This window comes from Ictidomys tridecemlineatus, chromosome 3 (genome assembly GCF_052094955.1).
Source record: "Ictidomys tridecemlineatus isolate mIctTri1 chromosome 3, mIctTri1.hap1, whole genome shotgun sequence".
Lineage (NCBI taxonomy): Eukaryota > Metazoa > Chordata > Mammalia > Rodentia > Sciuridae > Ictidomys > Ictidomys tridecemlineatus.
This window is the reverse complement of record NC_135479.1, coordinates 179,316,038-179,336,015: the sequence shown is the minus strand read 5'-3', so window position 1 is coordinate 179,336,015 and position 19,978 is coordinate 179,316,038. Positions and strand designations below refer to the sequence as shown.

The 19,978-nt window shown below is 35.4% G+C and overlaps 1 protein-coding gene and 1 pseudogene across 2 annotated transcripts in view; one reads left to right on the top strand and one right to left on the bottom strand.

Annotated features, from left to right (window-relative positions):
* The window catches only part of LOC101973847 (tetraspanin-3 pseudogene), a 57,312-nt pseudogene extending 40,620 nt beyond the window's left edge, over positions 1–16,692 (bottom strand).
* Htr1f (5-hydroxytryptamine receptor 1F) overlaps positions 1–19,978 on the top strand; it is a 170,592-nt gene that overhangs the window by 94,610 nt on the left and 56,004 nt on the right. For both annotated transcript variants that reach the window (XR_013436957.1, XM_040286936.2), the window contains exon 3: positions 2,561–2,637. The gene's annotated coding sequence lies outside the window, so the exon portion shown is untranslated. The remainder of the gene's footprint in view (positions 1–2,560; positions 2,638–19,978) is intronic.

Here is a 19,978-nt window from a genome sequence, read left to right as displayed (position 1 = left end):
GGCCTTCATCTCCATAGTACTTTATGATCCACAAGCTATTCTTCAGTGAGTTATCTTGACCCACTTAAACCCTGTCAAGTTACTATCACGTCACGTTAAGAGAATAAATGAGAGGGAGAGATAATGTAGCAACAGTAAGAGCTAACACATACTGAGGGCTTCCTACCTGCCAAGGCCACATAGAATTGTACCAGACACTGTTGGTGCTCCACCTGGATCCGGATCACAAATGCCCTGTCCTCTATTCCCATCCCAGCCTCTGTTTGCAGGCCTGCCATAGAACACCCAGAGCTGCTTTGTCTCTGTGGAGAGAACCGGAAGTTCTCCTCACCCCAAAGCAAAAGGCAAGTGACTGAACCAGGCAGGGTCCTGCAGCCCCAGCTCCTGTGCCTAGAGCAGGATGACTCTAGGATGACATTTACACCACGGCCTGGCTTATGAGATTGGGCAGAAGCTACCTTCAGTGGAACTTTACAGTTGTATCTTTGGTTTCTTCCCTGAACCCCCAACCCACACTTGCTTTATCTAGGAAGAACTTCTCAATATTATCACTTGCATACAAACCTTCCCCTCAGGGTCTGTTTCTGAGAAACACACTTGGAACCTAAATCACTTTATAGTTTCTTATCTCTTTTAATTTTCACATCAGCTCTAAGAGGGAAGTTAAGCAATTTAGCCATGGTCTTCCCTAAGAGGTACAGAGTTGGGCTAAAGATTCACTATGTCTGAATTTAAAGCTTATGCTCTGAATTATGACTTCTTAAAATGATTATTGATAAGGACTTGAAAACTCAGGAAGTAAAAGAAAGGGTGTGTGGGTAGCATATTATCTCTTCCAAACTGTGGTGAGTGAGCTATATCACTAACAAAACAAACACGTTTGTGTCCTTCCACAATGTCAGAATTTATTGAATAACAACAAATTCACAAGCTACACCACTTTCATCAGGGGCAGTTCACAGAATACTGTGGGTCAGCTGACAGTCATAAGTAGGACACACACAAGTTCTTTTATTTCAATATTAATTTATAAAATCTATAACACTGAAGTCGCACTTCAGACTTCACATAATAATGCATGAATAGGTCTCAGAAAGATTAAGAAAGGGTTACAGGATGGTGTGCCAAGAGAACAGGCAGAGAAAGATATGAATGCAGAGTCAAAAAGTCACTGTAGGTTGTCAGATAAGGATTTTAAAGAACCACTTCCTCAGAGTTACCAAAGTGGAGAGTTCAGACTGAGGCAGTTTCAGTCCCAGAGTATCAGCTTGAGGTGTCAACTTGGAGAGGACCATATGTGGTCATCACGGGCAAGAGGAAACTGCACTCTGCTGAAGCTGAATGAAGACAGTAAATCAGAGGTTTGTCACTGTAACAGTTTACCTAGGCAAGGCTCCTTCTGATGGGTGACCAGGTGACAGGGTCAGTGTGCTACTATGTTCAGTCTTGGGGAGGCTCCTTCTTTTATGGGTTTTGAGTGAAGACTTCACATCTGATGAGATCTGGTCATACTGGAAACACAGGGTTGTTTACTTGTACCAACAAGGTATGGAATCATTCTTCCTTGGCATTTGCACTCAAAATGCAATAGTTTATGGCAAACTACTACTTTACAAATGGAGTAACTCAGGTTTAGGCACAGCCTGAAAACTGCTGTTCTAGTTATCTTGGAGTAACTCAGAGAAGGGCTCTCTATGCAAACCCATGTCCCCATCTCTCACTTACAAGCTCCATCATTGGGGGAATTCTGCATTGCATTGACTATTCCTCAACAGTCAAACCATCCTCTCATAGAAAAACCTAAAGGAGGGCAGGCAGTTAAATAATTCCATTAGGATGAGACTCTTGTAATTGGCCTATCCTCATGAATTTTCCACTAAGTCAAATTGCTTCACTCAGGAAAGAGACATATATTGGAAATGGGGATTTACAACTTAAAAATTTCTGTGTTAAAGTATTCTACCATATGTACTCAAAACTAAAATTTAGAACTACTAAATAAACTAAAAATAAGCTCTTGTAGTGTTTCATTAATTTTCTATTTGTTGAAAAATCATGAGTGTGAGAGATTTCATTAAATTTTATTAGAATTTGATTTAATGGACTGCAAATGAAATGCTTTGGGCAAAGAAATAACTGTCTTTAAGAAAGATAGACTTCATAACATTTCCCCACATTTTAGGAATTTTTGATTTTTTCAGGTGTCCACTCAAAATAGTGTATTAATATTTTGATGAGTTTAACACATGAAAGGCTTTTAATTCAGTATGGTAAAAATTAGTTTACTGTCATAACTTTTTAATGTAGAAAATTAAGCAAATAAAAGTGAACAATTTTAAAGAAACACTATAATATACACTATTTTATCTAAAAGACTAATTATTTTTTCTGTCTTCCTTTCTAATCTGAGTCTCCATGACTGCTTGAATTTCAACTTTGGAATTACTCTTCCAAAAAAACATCGTCTAGTCACTGATTCCAATAGACAATACAATAGGGTTTATTTTTTAAAACAAATTAATTCTAAATTAATATTTTATCCTTTTTTATAATATTTCAGTGAGATCCTGACCACAAACTGGAGGTGAAATCTGTAATGTTTCTGACCATTTTTGCAGCAAAACTTCCAAAAAGATGGTAAGTTACAAAATACTGTATAAAACAGAAAACTAGAGTGAATTTCAGAGCCTTAAAAACACATAATTTAAAGTAGATTTCATATAATTTAAAGTAGATTTCATGCATGAAATCATAAAGCATAAGTAACTGAAATAAGTTTTATTTATCTAACCATACAAGTTCATTCATTTGACCAACATGCTCACCTTGCTTAAAAACAAATCATAGTGCTAATTACAAAGATTTTATTTATTCTTCCTAATAATCTGTGGTCGGTTTTTGTAATCAAGGTATCTTTAATAATCAGATCTCCAGCACAACATGAAAATAAATAAATAAAACAAGCAAACAAAAAGATCCTAAAGAAATGTGAAATAAGATATGTTTATTCACAAAACTTTTTTTAAAGAGAATTATGGAATCTTAATTTATTAATATTTGTGAAGGTATTGGTATATATTAGTTAATATAAATTATGTAAATATTGACATTTGAATAACAATCTGAGAAATAAATAAAGTTTAATCAAAGGATTAAACTTTATCTTCTGTAATAAAATTTGAAATGTCTCAAGGTTATCATTGTAAAAAAAACATTTATACCACACACACACACAAAAAAAAAAAATCTGTTTTATCTTTCAATATAGGCCTTATTGTTGTATTTTTTGTGTGATATAGAAGGTAAAGAGATAAAGCTAAAACTGCAATGTCCATAATTTTTCCTAGTCCATTAATGTATTTTGTTTTTAAGTTCCAAGAAAAATTTTTAAGAAGTAATAAAGAAATATAACCACAAGAAACTGTAACCTTTACACAAAGAATGTAACAAAAATAATCAAAAGTAGTTTTCTGTTTATAAGTGCAAAATAACCCAATACAGACCTCAACAGATTCAGGGAAGCTGTTTATTCATTCACAGACTCAGACATCACAGGGGCCCATTTTCTGGATGCGAAAATGGCTGTGGGTTACAGAAGGGGATTTTAGTTTTATAGGGTACAATTAGGGTAGTTTCATTCGAAACTGTAGATGTGCCATTTGGACCTTCAGGGGCTAGTTGTGTAGTTTAAAACTTTAACTCAGAAAGGCAGTTGTAAAAAGGTTGAAACTCATTGTTTCTTGGAGAGATGGGAGCCCAGATCCCAAGAGATGAATACTTAAATTTTGCCCATTGCTTTTCTTTCTCGGGATTCATTGTCTCCCAGAATTTTAGTATTTACTGTGTCTCCATTTAGGACTAATTTGCAACAGGGGAAGATCAAAGTCCAGAGCCCAGCATTCAGTATCTCCCCATTCCTCCAGGGCCCATTGGTATTGGGAAAGAATTTATTGGGAGATTACTGCTTGCCTAGTTTTCCTCCCTCCTCCCAAACAGTTTGGTCTCTTTGCTTTTTTTGGGGGGGTGGGGTGGGGGGGTGGGGGGAGGCAGCTTTGTTTTTCAAAACACTTCAATAAGAATAAAACAAACAGATTTTTCTAAACCTTTCTAAAACCAACTGTTGATTCACACCAAGAAAGTGGTAGGAATATATCTACTATGTATAAATAAAAAGATAAGTGATAATTCACATACACATGTAAATATGAGGAAAATGTGAAAAAGGAACAATAAGTCTCATGCCTAAATATTAAGTAGTTAGTTTTATGATTCAATGGCTATGCTGAAAATGATTATGAATATTTTGGCTCTAGGAACACATTTTACCTTTCTCTTCAAGTTATTCTTTCAATGAGTATCTTCAAACCCCTTTTAAAATAAACTCTGTACTTAGAAATCAGCAATCTATAGTATTATTTAATACTGGTGGCCCCAAATTTAGGGTGGTATGACATGATTTTTTTTTTACTTTACAATACTGCAAAAGGAATATATATTTAGTAGAAATCATATTCCGAATTTTTATCTTATTCCATATTCAGTACAATACTTTCTTGTGATGATAGATGGCAACAGTGAACAGGAGCCTCCAATATGACAGTCAACACAGATTAAATGAGAAATACTCTTATGGCTACGCTACAAAATTCAGTAGTGTTTTAGTCAGCTTTTGCAGGCCTGTGACCAAAACACCCAACAAGAGCAACTTAGAGGAGAAAAGTTGGGGCTCATGTTTAAGAGTCCATATCATCTGGTTCCATTGCTTTGAGCCTGAGGTGAGGTAGAACATCATGGTGGAAGGGTGTGACTGAGGAAGGCAGCTCGGGACATGTAAACAGGAAACAGAGAAAACTCTGCTCACCAGGGACAAAATAGAAACCCCAAAAGCACTCCAGTGACCTATTTCTCTAGCCACACCCTTCCTATCCAAAGTTACCACCCGGTTAATCCTTATCAGGTTACAGCTCTCAAAATCTTATCATTTCATCTCTAAACATTCATGCATTGTCTCCCACAAGAGCTTTTGAGAGATAATTCATATCTACACCACAAGTAGGTTACACACAGGAGTATATTTTCAACTTAACAATAGGTTTACCAGGACATGACTGTCCCCCCAACCCCACCCCACAGAAGTCATGAAGCAGAGTTTCTTGGGAGTAGGGGGTGATGCTGCTGAGGATGTAACCAGGGTCTTCTTCATGCTAGGTGAGTACTCTACCACTGAGCTATACTCTTAGTTATACAATTATTTTTGCCTTTGAGGTAATATTTATGTCATCATAATTTTTTTTTGTCATTCATTCAATTTGCAATGTGTATTACTAGAAGGACTATGCTAAATGGAGATCTCTTGCTTTCAAATTGCCTTAAAATTAGATGCTTCAGTACAGGGAAAATTTGGCTTCAATACTTAATTAAAGATAATGCAATTATATATAGAATGCTAAAATAGTTCTCTTTTAATTGACAAATGAAAAATAAATGCATCCTCTCAAAGCCTTAAGTTGTGATTGTAAGACTAAAAGGAAATTGATATTTGTTTTTGTTCAATAACTTTAGAATTATTGTCATATATCCTATTACATAAAATGATAACATTTAGAAAATTAGGAACATTTATGTTAGCTATAGTCATATATGTCAAATGCACAGGAAAATATGAGTAAAGCTTTATAATTTGCTGTTTAAAAACTTGAGTTTCTGGAGTTCAACCAGCCAACAACAGTCACTCTCTGGTTGCAGGTTCTTGGTATAATGAGATAATAATAAAACACCTGCTCACTAGAATTTTGGTGGTGATTATTTGAGGTGCTGTGTATGAGAACTAAAGTGCTTGACACAAAGTAACTGCTCAAAAAATATTAGCCATAATCATATTATTATAGTTATTACTATGTTTATCAATAAGTCTAGTTAAGATTGAATTTGAGTATTGAAATGCTAATATTTCCCCCAATTAACCCAAATATAATTATGTGAGGTATTCCTTTAAATTTGGATTGTCAGGATCAAACCTGCCATTTAAAAAAATTTATTAAACCTCTCATATGCATGACTTTGTCAAAGAATGAGTGGAAAAAATATTTCTATGTGGTATTACTAAGCTTCTTAGAGTTTTACTTCATTGAAAAGCTCCATTTAGAAAAGCATTATAAAACACTAAGACTCATCCTATCATCCTAGAGGAATAAAGAAGAGTAAATATAGGAACTTTCTATTCTAATGCTTTTGAATTTTATGGTTAAATTTTAGTTTGACCAATTTCACTACTTTATTCATTTTGACTGGACTGTCCCCAATTTTCAGAGCAGCCCAGTTGGTTATTATCATACTGTCTGAAAACTAAGTGAATTTAAAAGACCAAAAGTCAGCGATCCTTGCTTAAAAAGGAAAAGGTTATAGAATAAAGAGACTTCAAGACTTTATAGCCTCCAAAAATTGATTTCTTTGTCCTGTTAAATTACTTCTCATTATATCCATTTATGCATACATTTATAGCCCCAAGTAAGACAAAGATTTGAAGAAAGTTGTATTTTGGCTCTCCTGGCAATTAATATCCTCTTAAATATACTGCTCACTTAATATTTTTATTTTGGGATTGTCCTGTGAATATTTTAATGTCTAATGTTATGTTTGCTTTTTGATAGCAATACTAATAGCCATGTTACAGAATCTCACTTTAGAAGTATTAAACAGACCTCAATAATCACACTCTTAAAGCTGGGAAGCACTAAAACACTAGTCTGCGTATATTTACTAAGGTCTGCAAAAGAGAAAGTATATTTGTTTCCAGATTAATTTTATATATTATTCTATTTCAAACCAAATTGTGTTTCTCTTAAAATTCGATCAGTATTTATCTTAGCACCACTATTAGGCATGAGAAATGATAGTTATTATTAAATAGAAATCTCTTTAAAAAGCCGGACTCCCAACTTGATAAGACACGTGTGTTTATTTATTCTTCAGAGACAAGTTTGTGGAGACACACACACACAACAGAAGTCAATTATATTGCCAAGAAAACAAAAGATCTTTTATGAGGTCATTTTTAGCACTGTCCTACAAATAATTCCATTCTAATTGCTAAGACATGACTCATTACTTAAGTGCTTCTACCTCTTAACAGCTTAGTCAGTTACTAATGGTGGCTTCAGAGTTGAGTCTACATCTTAAGAGGGTCATTTTAAGATACAAACCCATGCCTCTTCTGTTCAATCCTAAAGGAAACTATTCTCTTTCAGAAATCTAGGCTCCTGTGAAAGTCTTCAAATTCCTTCAAGCCTCATAGAGATGTCACGGGGATGGGGAGGGTGTAATGTGGAAAATAAAATAGTTCCATGGCAGGTTAAGAAGCCTAGATGAAAGCCAGAGTCATCTCTCTTCTGTGCCATGGAACCAGGAGGACAGCTGAGTCCCTTCCTTTCTTATGACCACTTGTAGACTTTTGCCCTCTCACTATGACTTCAAAATCCCTTCCCTCTTGAAATCTGTACCATTTTCTTTATATCAACCTTCCTGAAATCATGCTATCTATAGACCTAAAGTTCAAAGGCCAAGGGTAATAAGCTGTTTTTTTTTTCCTCCCATTGCTGGGAATCAAAATATAAGGCAGTATAGCCTCACAGTGCCCAATTTTAAACAACTTTCATGTAAATTCCATTTATCTTTTCCCAAAGTCTGCCACACCTGGGACTTCTCATCCTCCAATCTAATCAATTGAAAATCTAATCCAAAAGCTCATGTTCTAAAACCTACTTTTCTTTCCTTCTTTGAACTCCTCATTCATATACATCCTACCATTGACTCCTGGTCTTTCAGTTCATCAGGATGTCTCTGATTACACTTTCCTCCAGGTTGATCCTAGACCTTGAAACCAAGAATGTCAGTTGAACATACTCAAACCCTCACTGTCTCCAGTTCCCCATGATCAGGATTCAGCCTTGAAAATCATGGGAAACCCTACCAATTATTTTTTCTTTTTTACTCCTGTGCCAATATCTCTGAGTGCAAGAGGAATCAATTTATACAGCAATCTACAATTTCAGACTATACTCTTTTCATACCATTTTTACATAGTACCCAGTTCATATTATTTATAACCACCTTAGTTAGCATCAAGAACAACAACAATGATGAATTAGAGTATATTATATGACAGCCACTCTATGGTTTAGATGTACCATTTTAGTGAATTCTCTCAACAACCCTCTGTGGCAGACAATGTTTCTATTCTCATAGTAAAAATGGGCAATGTACACCCAAGAAAGTCAAGACCACCCAATAATAAATACTTACTGAAAAGTATCAGTTACTTACATTGGATTTTTTTAAACAGCTTTTATTTTTAGAGCTAACCTACACTGACACGTCATTGTCACCAAAGAAAAAACCATTGTTTACAATAAGGTTCATTCTTGCTATTGTACATTCTGTGGATTTAGATCAATGCACAATGACTGGTGTCCACCAATATAGTTTCATGCATGGCAGTTTCACTGCCCCCCAAAAAATCCTCTGTACTCATCTATTCATTCTTCATTCTCCCTTCAACCTGAGAAATCATCATCTTTTTACTATCTCAGTTGTTTTATGTTTTCCGGGTGTCATATACTTTGAATCATATAGTATGTATTCTTTTCAGACAGGCTTCTTTAGTTTGTAATATTAATTTAAGGCTCTTTCATATTTTTTCATGACTTGATATCTTACTTTGTTTTAGTGCTGAATACATGTCCATTGTCTGGAATGTGCCATAGTTTATCCATTCATTTACTTAAGGTCATTGTGGTTAATATTTTTTTTTCAGTGGGTAACCTAACAAACAAAAAGCCCTGGGTTCAATCCCCAATATGGTGGAGAGGGAAATGTTATCAACCTCAATAATGTAAAAGTAAAAATTCTGAAATACAGGCAAAAAGGAATTTAGCAGATTAACAGATATGTGAATATCATCATTTTACATAGTGGAGAGTCCAAAAAGGTTTTTGTTGTTAATGAAACAAAAAGGAAAATTGATAGGATATTACTAAAAGCCTCAAAACTAACCAATGAAAATTTTAAATACTAACGTAAATATGTAGGCAATCTGGGACTTAGGAGCTGAGATAATGGAGTGAATAGACTAAATCATCTTATAATAAAAAATAAACAATTTATTTCTGAATTTATTTTTTTTAATTAGAGAAACTTATTAAGCTTTCAATTCCTTTTCATATTTTTAACTACATCCTAGATCATGCCTGTGTTTGTGGATCTTCAGGTTTTTTTTATGTTCTCCAAGATAACCTGGCTCTATTCCATGCTATTTTCTGCTTGATGAATATTCTGGATGTGGGTACCTCTGCTTTATTTTATACCTAACTCTGTTTTGTGTGGAGAGGGGCCTTACCTTATCTTCTTAATAATTTGCATAAGATAATTATCTCAATTTAAAATGCAAAAATGTTTGCATTTTATTACTTGTATATACCCTGAATCTATTACTATGATCAAAATATACATTTAAATCACCATTAAAAGATTCCTTGGATCTCCTTGCAGTTCTTTCCTATGTTTATCCCTGGAGAGAACTACTGATCTGATTTTTGGCATCTATATTAGTCAGCATTTTATGAAAATCTTAGACAAATGTTGTAAGGAAAATAAAAAGCGAGACACAGAGATGAATGTGTTCCTAGTCCCTTTGTGGTCGATGGTCACTTGGCTACCTTGTCGCTGGGGGTAGAGATGCGGAATCAACACATAGACTCGGGGAAGTAGTGAGAGAACTGGCTGCAGACCCAACTCAGGTCGTGGTCCAGTAGCTCAGTTTATTTTTGGAATGCACACAACTGTTATAGGGTTCGAGTGGGGCGTGCCTGTCAATCATACATAAGCAAAACAATATCCATAAACCAATCATCTTCCGCCTAAGGTAACCGCACTGTGAGGAAACTCTTAAATATTACTGTTTTGGCAGAAAGCAATCTGGAAGGGTCTTTAGCCCTTACTGAGTCAGGGGTTTCATGCCCGGAAGCCCGTGACTCTCAGTTTCCTGGCCGGGCAGTTTGGCAATACTAACCACAAGTGCTGAGGATGTGGTTTCACCCCATCCTGCAGGCGCTCCTGTCAGGCCTGAAGGAAGGTGGATATTTCAGGCACATCCCAGCTGCTAGTAACTGCTAGCTGAGACTGAAAGTTATCCCAACACAGAGACAAGATGCAGAGGCAGAAAGATGGCAGAATGGCTGAGAAGCCAAGCTGCCAAGCTTTATTTATATCAATAAGTTACTTAGGTCATTGGTATCATTAGTACATATTGTTCATTATATCACTAGGCAAGTTACAGACCTAGCAACATTATGCAACTTATTCCTCAGTTACTTACTAAGTTGCAATGTGCAATGTTAGAAGCTTTGTGTAGCTCTCAAGAAAGTCCACTGTATAAAGTTACTGTTATATGGACAGGTTTAGGCTCAGTAAAACATTGTGGTTGTCTAATAAGAGAATTCCTCTATTCCCAGGAGCAGTGTGCCTGAGATCAAGGTTGATAAGACTCTAGTGGCATTGCCACAGCAGCTAGACATAGCACATGGATTTAGTTATCTTACTAGTTCCTAGGAGAAACTGCAGGGCAGTTTGCTCACCAGAGGAACACTTCCCTGTATATTTCCATGGTCAGAATCCCTACACAATGTAATCCTTTTTATGCCTGACTTCTTTAACTCAGAATAAAGAGATTCACCCATGTTGCATGTACCTGGTTTGCTGCTCTGAATAATGAGTAGTATTCATTTGCATGAGTGACATGTCTTGTCTACCCATTCACCTATTGATGAACATTCAGATTGTTTCTGGTGTAAGGCTATTATGAATAAACTGGATTGTATATTCATGCACATGGCTTTTTGTGGATATATATTCTTCATTTTTCATTGGTATAGATCTAGAAATTAAATGGCTGGTTCATATAACATATGTATGTTTAATTTTTTATTAATGCTAAATAATTTTCCAAAGTAGTTGTACTATTTTATACTTTCATACTTAGTGCATGAGAATTTCATTTGCTTCATATCCTCACTAGCATCTTGTATTTACTTCATCCTCTTTGTGTAAGCCATTCTAATAAGTATGATCTGGTATTTTCATATCATTTTAAATTAGATTTCCCTGATGACTTTGATGTTGAACCATATACCTGGGATTTGTGCTATTCAAATGTCTTCTTTTATAAAGTATCTATACTTTATGTTCCCCTTGAAAAAAATAAGTTATTTATCTCCTTGAGTTGTGAGCAATCTATATAAAGTCTGCATACACATATTTTGTCATTTTTGTCTTATAATTATTCTTTCCCATTCTGTGTCTTGACTTTCTTAATAGTATTTTTCTGAAATCAAAAAGCTAAATCCTTGATAAAGTTGAACTTAATGATTTCCTTCGGCTAAGTACTCTTTTTTTATCCTAGGAAAGTTTTGCTTAATTTAAATTGCCTAAGGTTTTCTCCTATGCTTTATTGAACCCATTTTGTAGTTTTAACTTTTATGGGTGTGATCCATTTCATGTTTGTTTTTGGTATCTATGAAGGGTCAATATTCATTATTTTTCACATGGATAGCCAAGTGTTTTAAATACATGCCTTTCCCTCAGTGGATTAATTTTACACTTTAAAAAAAATGAAATATATATATGGGTTTATTTTTAGGCCCTTAATAGTATTCCTGTGACTTACATGTCTAATGTTTTAACAATACCACTGTGTCTTCATTACAATAAGTTTAGAATAAATCTTGAACTCAAGAATTATACATCCCTAAACTCTGATTTTTAAAAACAGCGTTAGCTTTCCATATAAATTTTAGACTCAGCTTGCCAATTTCTAAAAACAATCTCACTTGAATTTTTCTGGGACTATATTGATCGGATAAATTTGGGTATAACTGACATCTTAATTTTACTACTCTTCAAATACATGTCTTTCCATTTTTTTTTAGATCTTCTTTAAATTTCTCTTAGCCATATTCTATAATTTTCAGAACAGATGGTTTGCATATTTTTTGTAAAATTATTTCCCAGGTTTTTTGTTTTCAGAGTTCTTGCATGTGACTTTTTAAAATTTCACTTACCAATTGTTAGTAGTATATAAAACTACAAGAGCTGTTATTAACATCTACCCTGTAACATGGCAAAATTGGCTTATTATACTTGTTGATTTTCAGATTCTTGTAGATTTTCTAAGTAAACTGATATATCATCTGCAAATAATGACAGCTCTAACTCTTCCTTCCAATACTTATGAATTTGCTGCTCTTGTTGTTTGGGCTTTTTTTTGGGGGGGGGGGTATTGGGTCTTTTTTGTTTGATTGGTTGGTTTTGATTTGGTTGTTTTGCTTTGCTTTTTTGCAAGGTCTGTGGCACATAGTGTTGAAGATGAATGGTGAAAGCAAGCATCTTTCCCTATTCCTAGTCTCAGGAAATTAGCATTGAGACTTCCTCAAAGAAGTGTGAAATTAGGTATAGATTTTTTTTAAAATAGATGTCTCTGTCTAATGGAAGAAATTCCCTTCTCTTCCTACTGTCCTGAGAGTTTTCAGCATGAACAAATTTAAGTTCTGTTAAATGTTTACTTCTGAATCTATTAAAATTTTTCTTTTCTCCTTTATTCTGTCAGTATGTTAGATATATTACATTGATTGATTTGAAAATGTTAATGTAATTTTGCACTCCTGAGATAAATCTCACTTTGTCATGATGTGTTATCTTTTTTAAATATTGCAGGATTCAGTTGCTTACATTTTGGCAAGGATTCTAACATCTGGGTTGATATTGGGCCTTTTGGTTTTGTATGTCTTTTCTACTTTGGGTATGAGATATTGTTGAATTCACAATTTAGTTTGGAATGTTTATTTTATATTTACTGAAAAGTTTGTATTAAATCTATTTTTAAATTTATATTTTTTTCTTTTTTAAGTGTCTGGTAGAATTTACTTGTGAAATCATATGGAATTAAGAGTTTTTCCTTATGGAAAAATATTAAATAACTCAACTTCTCTGGTTGATTTAAAATAAATAACCTAAGTTTAATTTTAATTTTTTAGTGAGGTATGGTAATTTGGGGCATTTGAGGAAATTGTTTATTTCATCTAAATTGTCTAGTTAGTTGAAATGTTCCTAATATTCTCCTATTACCCTTTTGATATCTATATGATTTGTATAGAAATCCCAACATTCATTTCTGATATTGGTAAATTGGTTTCATCTTTTATTTTTTTTTGTGACCAATATTAGAGTTTTATCACTTTTCCTGATCTTTTTCAAATCATTTGGACTCTATTAGTTCTCTTTATTTTCACCTTCTTTAATGCTAATGTCTGCTCTTTGTTATTAACTTCCATTTTCTTAGATTTAGTTTATCCTTTCTAGTTTGTGAGAATAAAACCTTAGTTCTTTGATTTCTAATATAAGCAGTAAGCCCTAAAGTTTCCTCTAGGAACTGTTTAGTTATCTCCAATAATTTTGATATGTAGTATTTTTTTCTCATTCTCTTCAAATATTTTTAATTTCCCTTGCAATTCCTTATTTGGCCAATGTGTTGTTTCGAAGTATGTTGTTAATTTCCAAAGACAGGATTTTACTAAGCAGCTTGTATATATTCTATAACTGGGTGTTCTACCAAAGCCAATTAAACCAAGATAGCCTTTCCTTCTATTCGTTTATTTATTTTATCTACTATCCCATCATTGCTAAGAGAGAGGGGATAATTGCATTCTTTCTCCCTAATGCACTTGTGTCCCAACTGCTCCACAATTAGAGGTGTTCCCCCAGAATTCAGTAATAAAACTCTTCTTAGTTTATGCTTTTTCCCTTGGCTATTTTATCTACTGTCATATTCTGCACTGTCACCTCCACGTATTTGGTATATGGATCTTCTTTTTCAGCTCTGAACCTTCTTCTAAATTACATATCCATATTTGTAACTACAAGTTAGCTCAAAGTCATTCACACTGAAACTACTGACTTGGGTTAAATATGTATATATTGTATTATAGTTGGACATGTTAGACACTCAAACTGAAAATAATCTCTCACTCAAACTAAAAACACTCATATTTGAGGAAGGCTGTAGCACTTAGTGGTTGGACTGTAGTTTCTAGAGTAGAACTCATGCCTGCAGAGTCACAATTTTTTCATATGTATGGTTAAGACAGTAATAGTGCCTAAATTCTACTATTATAGGAGAATTGAGTGAGTCTGTAATGCTATTCATTTAAACTTTGTTATTTTTAATTCTTCTTGCTTTCTGCATCTATTCAGTGCCACAGCCTGGCACTTGGAGTTCTTTGTGTTTGCAACCCAGTGTTAGTGTCACTGCTGTGACTTTAGTATTTGCTTTTAAAGTAAGAACCTTTATATTTTGTTTTTATAACAAATCTAAAAAATTCTCTTCCTCTAATTTTTCATGTTAACACAAAGTTCACATCCAAAATTTAAAAATAGTTTGAAAAATATTCTAGTTATATTAAGAAAGTGGTAGTTTATGAGACTTCCAACAGTGTAGTAGGAAACAAGTATGAGATATAAAAAAGAATGCATTGATCAAAAGATTTAAGATGTTGATTTGGAGATATTTCATGCTGTTTTGATAATGTGATTTTCTAATGTGATTTTCTAATGGAATAATTAAATCACTGGGATGTGGTGTGAGACCACCATGGTTTCTGCAAAGATTATGAATTTTACAGACTAAATAGGAATGACTCAGTAAGCTAACTAATGAAATAAGTACATATTTTACCCCACATATTTTACCTCAATTGAATACAAATATCATTCAAATAGGAAGAAAGCAAGTTTTAACTTGCTCATGTTTTATCTGAAAAAAAAATTCTACTTGGCAGCTATTTTTAAAAATTGGCTTTGTTAAACAAAAAGCAACATTAACACATTTTCTTGAATTTATTTTTTGTTTGTTTGTTTTTTGGTACTGGGAATTGAATCCAGGGGTGTTTAACCACTGAACTACATCCCCAGCCCTTTTTATATTTATTTTAGAGACAAGGTGTCACCAAGTTGTGTAGGGCCTCCGTAAATTGCTGAGGCTGCCTTTGAACGCACAATCCTCTTCCTCAGACTTCTGAGCCACTGGGACCACAGATATGTGCCATGGCTTTTTCTTGACTTCTTTACAAACATTTTTATGCTCTCCTTGATCCCTGAAAACAATGGTTCTTAACTTGGCTGCACATTAGAATCACTTGGGTAGTGTTTTAAAATCTCAATATCCATGACACACTCCAGGTCAATTAAATCAGAATTTCTGGTATTGAAAGCAGGATTCAGTATTTTTTAGAGGTCCCTAGATAGTTCAATGTCAGGCAGCAAATGGATAATGCCTGCTTTGTCACCACTTGATAAGCTTTCATTTATCTCTTTGGATGGTTATCAACTGACAATTGGAAAACATCCTAGATGAATCACCAAAAGAAGCAATCATTGAAGTATCAGAAAATAGTAGCTGTTCAGGTGATTAAAACAGAAAAGAATCAATTCTATTTTAGAATGGTAAATGAAACTGAATTCAAATTGATTCTTGTGAGTTAGAAAAGAATGTGCATTTGAAGCCTACAGAACAACTTCCCTGTGTGGCTATATATATATATATATATATATACATATTCAGTATTTTCTCATTTTGTAATCTGAAAAATCAGAAAGTAAAGGAAATAGTATAAAAGAGAGGAGATAGAACCAGAAGAGAATTGAGAGGTTTACACAAAAATTCTACTGATATGGTAAAATGTGCTAAGGTTGCCAAATAAAATGGAGAATACCAAGTTAACTTTGAATTTCATATGAACAATAGATATTTTATCAGTTCAAGCATGACCTATGCAATAATATAGAAAAACTAAAAAAATGTATTGTTTATATAAAATTCAATTTTAAGTATTCCATTTCTCTTTTTGTCTGTTTTGGCTAAATCTGGCAATCTCAATGAGCCAAATATCTAAATTGCATAAAAAATAACACATTGAATATAAGCAATGAAAATATATAACATTTTACCATTAAAATGTTGATATAGAATGAAAAAGGAAAAAAAGAGAAAGAGGCACCGAGCTCAGAGCGGCCGGGTTCTGGCTCCCGGTGCCGCTTTGGCTCAGAGTTGGGGAACCCATGGAGACTGCTTCTGGGAACCTGCTCCTAGCAGAGCATGCACTGAGCTCGGAGCGGCCGGGTTCAGGCTCCCGGAGCTGCTTTGGCCTAGGGCTGGGGAACCCGCGGAAACTGCTTCTCGGTCTGGGTCCTGCTGGGTGCTGTGGGGGCCAGAGAGGCAGAGTGGAGCTGCCACCAGCGCCCAGAACAGGCCAAGTGACCCGCCGGTGTGGTATCACATCACCCCAACTGCAGCTGGGGCTGAAGAGAGCAGCCGCCCACGCCTGGAATAGGACCAGCGACTCGAAGGCGTGGTAGTCAACTTACCCCATTTGGAGTAGGGGCTGTGCAGAGCCGCCGCCCAAGCCTGCAAGGTAGGCAGACCTGTGCGACTCACTGGCAGGACAGGCCCTGTGGCCTGCCAGCGTGGTGGACAAGTAGCACCGAGGCAGTCACGTCACATTGGTTGGAGTGGGGGTGGAGCAGAGCTGCCACCCGTGTCCGGAAAAGGCCCAGCGACCCGCGGGAGAGGCAGTCAGGTAGCCCCATTTGGAGTGGGGGCCGAGCAGAACTGCTGCCCGAGCCCACAAGGTAGGCAGACCATCGACCCACCGGCGGAACAGGCCTAGAGGTCTGCCAGCATGGTAGACACGTCACACCAATTGGAGTAGGAGCCGAGCAGAGCCGCTGCCCGTATCCAGATCAGGCCCAACGACCCGAGGGCGTGGTAGTCATGTCACCACAATTGGAGTGGGGGCAGAGCAGAGCTGCCACCCGCGCCCATAGGGTGGGCAGACCTGCGACCAACCGGCAGAGCAGGCCTAGCAGCCCGCCAGCGTGGTAGACAGATCACCCCAATTAGAGGAGGAGCACAGCCACTACCCGCCCTGCAAGGGAGATTTTTCAACTATACAAGAGCAATATAAATAAATAGGGAGAAAATTTGACCAAACAGAAAGAAACGCGAGCAGTATGAAAAGACAAGGAAAGAAAGGACCACAAGCAATGCAGGTCAATTCAACTTTAGAAGAAGTAATAGCTGCAACAGATGGAATGTCAGATAAAGAGTTCAGGATATACATGCTTCAGATGATCTGGAGTCTCAAAGAAGACATGAGACAGCAAAATCAGACAATGAAAGATCACTTTGACAAGGAATTACATAAACAAATCCAGGAAGCAAAAGATCAATTACACAGGGAGATAGAGGTAATAAAAAACAAACAAATAGAAATCCTAGAAATGCAGAGAGCAATAAACCAACTTAAAAACTCAATTGAGAATACTACCAGCAGAGTAGATCACTTAGAAAATAGAACATCAGACAATGAAGACAAAGTATTTCAACTTGAAAAGAACATAGACAGCTCAGCAAGACTGCTAAGAAACCATGAGCAGAACATCCAAGAAAAAAGGGATAACATAAAAAGACCAAACTTAAGAGTCATTGTGATACAGGAAGGCATAGAGCTCCAAACCAAAGGAATAAACAATTTATTCAATGAAATAATACGAGAAAACTTCCCAGACTTGAATAATGAGACAGAATCCCAAATCCTAGAAGCCTACAGGACACCGAATGTGCAAAATCATAAGAGATCCACACCTAGACACATTATAATGAAGATGCCCAACATACAGAATAAGGAGAGAATTTTAAAAGCTATAAGAGAAAGGAAGCAGATTACATTTAGGGGTAAACCAATCAGGATAACAGCTGATCTCTCAACACAGACTCTGAAAGCCAGAAGATCCTGGAATAATATATTTCAAATACTGAAAGAAAATGGGTTCCAACCAAGAATCATGTATCCGGCAAAATTAAGCTTCAGGATGGAAGATGAAATTAAAACCTTCCACGATAAACAAAAGATAAAAGAATTTGCAGCTAGAAAACCATCTCTTCAAAAAATTTTTGGCAAAACATTACAGGAAGAGGAAATGGAAAAAAACAATGAAAACCAACAGTGGGAGGTAGGACAGTAAAGGGGGGAAAGTAATCAAAGAGGAAAACAAATCAGGTTTAGTAACATTAATAAACAAATATGGCTGGAAGAACAAACCATATCTCAATAATAACCCTAAATGTTAATGGCTTAAACTCACCAATCAAGAGACACAAGCTAGTTGAATGGAACACAAAACAAGACCCAACAATATGCTGCCTACAGGAGACGTATTTGATAGGAAAAGATATACATAGACTGAAGGTGAAAGGTTAGGAAAAATCATATCACTCATATGGACTGCGGAAACAAGCAAGAGTGTCCATACTCATATCAAATAAAATAAATTTCAAGCCAAAGTTAATCAAAAGGGATAAAGAGGGACACTACATACTGCTCAAGGGAACCATACACCAACAAGACATAACAATCATAAATATATATGCCCCAAACAATGGTGCAGCTATGTTCATCAAGCAAACTCTTCTCAAGTTCAAGAGTCTAATAGACCACCATACAATAATCATGGGAGACTTCAACACACCTCTCTCACCACTGGACAGATCTTCCAAACAAAAGTTAAATAAGGAAACTATAGAACTCAATAACACAATTAATAACCTAGACTTAATTGACATATATAGAATATACCACCCAACATCAAGCAGTTACACTTTTTTCTCAGCAGCACATGGATCCTTCTCAAAAATAGATCATATATTATGTCACAGGGCAACTCTTCGACAATATAAAGGAGTAGAGATAATACCATGCATCTTATCTGATCATAATGGAATGAAACTGAAAATCAACGATAAAAGAAGGAAGGAAAAATCATGCATCACTTGGAGAATGAACAATAGGTTACTAAATGATCAATGGGTTTTAGAAGACATCAAGGAGGAAATTAAAAAATTCTTAGAGTTAAATGAAAACACAGACAAAACATATCGGAATCTATGGGACACATTGAAAGCAGTTCTAAGAGGAAAATTCATTGCTTGGAGTTCATTCCTTAAAAAAAGAAAAAACCAACAAATAAATGATCTCATACTTCATCTCAAAATCCTAGAAAAAGAAGAGCAAAACAACAGCAAAAGAAGTAGAAGGCAAGAAATAATTAAAATCAGAGCTGAAATTAATGAAATCGAAACAAAAGAAATAATTGAAAAAATTAACAAAACTAAAAGTTGGTTCTTTGAAAAAATAAATAAAATCGACAGACCCTTAGCCATGCTAACGAAGAGGAGAGAGAACTCAAATTATTAGCATACGGGATGAAAAAGGCAATATCACAACAGACACTTCAGAAATACAGAAGATAATCAGAAATTATTTTGAATCCTTATACTCCAATAAAATAGAAGATAGTGAAGGCATAGATAAATTTCTTAAGTCATATGATCTGCCCAGATTGAGTCAGGAGGATATAGACAACCTAAACAGACCAATAACAATTGAAGAAATAGAAGAAACCATCAAAAGACTACCAACTAAGAAAAGCCCAGGACCGAATGGGTATACAGCAGAGTTTTACAAAACCTCTAAAGAGGAACGAACACCAATACTTTTCAAGCTATTTCAGGAAATAGAAAAAGAGGGAGAACTTCCAAATACATTCTATGAGGCCAACATCACCCTGATGCCTAAACCAGACAAAGACACTTCAAAGAAAGAAAACTACAGACCAATATCTCTAATGAACCTAGATGCAAAAATCCTCAATAAAATTCTGGCGAATCGGATTTAAAAACATATCAAAAAATTGTACACCCTGATCAAGTAGGATTCATCCCTGGGATGCAAGGCTGGTTCAATATACGGAAATCAATAAATGTTATTCACCACATCAATAGACTTAAAAATAAGAACCATATGATCATCTCGAT